A 4,128-nucleotide genomic window follows, 5' to 3' on the forward strand; every position below is an offset into this window, starting at 1 on the left:
AGTAGAAGCCCAGGTACAATTCCCGGTGCTCTGGAGTGTCTGACGAGCAAGAAAGAGACATCAAAGAGGGGCTAAATTGCTATCGATCAATTGAGTATAAGGTACCGATATGAGGAATCTGCGATTTATATATATAGTATAGATATATTATATAGATGCAAATTATTAGCCACCTTCATTACAGGGCACGTAGATACCATAAGTGATTATACCGATTCGTGCGCTGTAGTATTAACAACGAGGACATTATATTGGTTGTAAGTGATGCCGGTGATTATTGTCATTTAGCATTCTTTCCTCCTATTTTAAACCTCAACGGCACTACTCTTCGGCAATTATTACAGTTACATCATTATTTATCCTAATGTAACGTTAATCTATCCAAAGGCTTCAATGTTCCATCAAATGCGTTTCTCTTTACTCAGGTGAAATGGTTTGACTGACGATTACTACGGTTCACTGTTAAACACTTAGTCATAAAGTCATATCAAATCATTTACATCATTTCACCGATGTGTTCTGGTAGGTTCAGATGATTTCAAATCACGGATTTTTCACAGATAACCTTACGATACTTATTCAACTAAGCCACTATTCATTCTACTGGTCTACATTAATAAGTAAAATCTGTTGGCCGTATGAGAAATCTTTCAAAATCCTTCCAAAGTTCTCCAATTTGAAAAAAGCTGTTTATTTAACATTCTTTTTCTGAATATTCTGAAATGTACGTGCAAGCCCACGATATCTGATCACCAACAGATCTTTCGACATCCTCAGATGTTCTTCCGGAATTTAGAAATAATCTTATTAAATCCTTTAAAACCATACGAAATGTTTCGAAATCATCTACAATCCCATAACAACTGATCGACGAATCGATGAGAAATCTTCGAGTTCACACGAGTCCATTATTACCATAATCTTAGAATCTGGTATACATTCCTGAGTTCCACTATTGCGAATGTCGTCTAAATATTTGGCATGAATAAAAAACCTCCAGGATGTCTATTAATTACTCAACGATTTCGATCGAACCTCGCAGTTCGATTTCCTGTACTTCCCAATGCAGACCCATCAAAACTTGATTCAATCCGAACGCGAATCTTTTCGTTCCAACACTATTCTGAACAGACAGTGATGTGACATCCTTGAAAACGCTTTTCTTCGAAAGAAAACAAAAAAACCATGAAAAGCACTGCGTACTTGTCAATCCCGCGTTTTCCACCTCGTCCTCGTCTTGGTCCCGGTTGTCCATTACTTAGGATCGGCTGGGCAAGACGTGACCGTCGGCGTCGTTGACCCGGGCATCCCGAAGGAGTCGAGCCTTCACCGAGCCAGGGGGCGTTTACGCAACCAAATACACGTCTGGGCCGTGAACATTGGTGAACACCCATGGCCTACCTGGATAATATGTAGTATGTTGGCACATACATGCGTGTCTTTCTACCACAGAAAGACCCTGCAGGTAAAGATAGGCCGTCTATACAAGCCCGAGGCTCTTGTAGGGCGTGAAATATAGATTTCCTCAGTGTTTATTCAACACCAAACGGTGTTGCATGCTCGTGTATATGCCTGTTTTGATGATCACCAGGCTTCGGGCATGTGAAGCACGCGCGTAGCTACAACCCGGCAATAATAATGACGTTGTGTGATGCGTGGGAAGAGTAAACAGGCCTTTTTTTTCCTTTTTCTTCTTCTTCTTCTTCTTCTTCTTCGGATTTCTTCTATCGGTATTTATGTTGCTTCTCTTTATTTTTTTATTTATTTCTTCGTCATCTTTCTTTTATATCGAAGATCCCTCTTTGCTTTTTCCCTCACCCGTTTCTTACGCCTAAGCTTTCCTCCAGCTCTTTTCACAACCGATCACCGAACGTCGCTTTCGTTCTTCGTCAATGTCAATGCTCACGATATTTTTCTCATTTTTATTCAATAAGAATCGTATCAAAAGTTATCGTAAACTTTACTGAGGACTATACACTTGATTTCTATATATATACGATATACACTTCAGAAGCTTCAAGTGATTTCAGATGATTTCAGTCAGATCGATGTAGGCATGCATCAAGGTTTCGAGATTCAATTAAGGTCTTTAATCCCCGCACCTGACTGCACAATTCGTTTTTCTACCGATTTTTAATGAATAATGTGAATTCGGTTCTGAAATCCGAGGTTAGGTTAGGTGTGTCGTATTGAGGTGGACATCCCCTATATATGTATGGATATATATATATATTTATATTTATACATGCATATACACATTATAGACGGGAAATTGACTTCCGTGCAGTGAAGTTGCATGGATGATTCAAGCGACGAATAATAAACACGATCCAGACTGGACTACGAAAATCTAGATCAACGTTACGGTGCGTCGCCTCGACGTTGCTGCCGCTGATCGTTAGGTCGAGGGACCGACGGCTATCGATATTTATCAATCATTCATATGGCGCGACGCCAAGATTCGATATGGTAATTCGGTATAATTTGGAGAACGATGTCGCGAGAATATATGTGAATCGACTGACGTTTCGATATTGACAAAAACGACAAGTAAATATTTCGCAAATATTATCGCAAGGCTAATTTTGACGTAGAAAAAAATTCACCGCATCAACGAAAATTTTCCTCTACCGACGAGCTTGATTTCTTTTTTCCTCCTTTGCATTATTGTTCCCCATTCTTTGGAATAGGACGTCAATTGTAATACACTGAATGGATCAATCTGTCGAGCCGGTGTTCTCAACCTGAGTAACCTCGTTCGGCTTCAGTAAATCGAATGGTAACGCGTCACGCCGCTAGGTGGCAGCACTTTCTTTCTTTCTCTCATGAACCAAGACACTCGAGTTATAGATTAGAATCAAAGTCGCGGCTAACAACTCCACTTCGCGATGTCAATTGTTTGACTTATTGTTGACGTTTGGGAACGAGTGATATCTGTCGGATTCTTATCTTTTTCTGTGCGAGTCAGGAAACTTAAGTTGAACAAAAACGGGCCCGAAAGTTGCAAAATAAATGATTACTCGTGCCGACTCTGTAATTACATTCATCGCTGAAATCTGTTGATGTAATCGAGTCGAGCGATGTACGCGTGTGTTTTTTTTTTCATTTTTGTTGTTTTTCTCATGCCAACTTAACTTTGAGACTTCGTGTTTGTATTTTTATTCCGTACATGTTTTTGCTTAATTCTTTACCGCCGTCTGATTCACCTGTCAGCTGTGTTTCTAGGCCTGACCGAACACTTTGTAAGTGCCACACGCTGCAGATTTTTACCAACGGTGCAAAAAACGCGTCGGAATGGATGGGACAAAAAAATCTTGTCGCTAGAATTTCAAGTGTTGGGTTTGCGTGCAAGGCACTGAAGAGATTAAAACTACATTGATCATCATCATCTTGGTGCAAAAAAATGGCGAATTGGACGTTGTCGCAACTCGTTACGTGGCAAGAAAGTCAAACACATTTTGAACACGGATTTAATGGTACAATCGACGTGATTGAAAAATCAAACATCACAAATGTAACGTTTTGGCAAGTCTAAATCTAGCCAGGATTTAATCAGTCAATGGAATATTTCCGAAATCAAAGATTTATCAAATTCAAAGTTTATTATCTATAGTGAAACGTTGTCACAAATCGGAATATATTTGAAGATATACTTTGAGTTTGAAATTCACAAAGTAGAAAGGAAAAAATGACATTATTTGTCATTTTTTATTCTGATTTAAAAAACTGAAATTCCTATCTAAATCTGGATTTTGTATATCTTGAAATGTAATGAGAAATTCCAAACCACATTTTCAACTGTAAATATTAATTTGAATATAAAAACAACAAAAATCGTAAGTATAACATTTCAACAATCGCTAATAAAATAGGAAAATAACACAAAAATTGAAAGTTTAAAAAATTAATATAAACGATGGAAGCAAAAACTGGTACAAAAAGTAGGTGAAAAAAAAAATCACTACCATCAGAAAGAAAAAACCTCGTAAAAAAGTTGAATATAACATTTCAATCTTTAGAATAAAAGCAAAAGAATTAAGAAAGAAAAAAAACAAGGTACGTTAGTTCAAAACAATTAATCGACCGATGTGGGTCTGCTCTGTCAAAAAACGAACTTCAGTATAAGTT

Source organism: Diprion similis, chromosome 14 (genome assembly GCF_021155765.1).
Source record: "Diprion similis isolate iyDipSimi1 chromosome 14, iyDipSimi1.1, whole genome shotgun sequence".
Classification (NCBI taxonomy): Eukaryota; Metazoa; Arthropoda; class Insecta; order Hymenoptera; family Diprionidae; genus Diprion; species Diprion similis.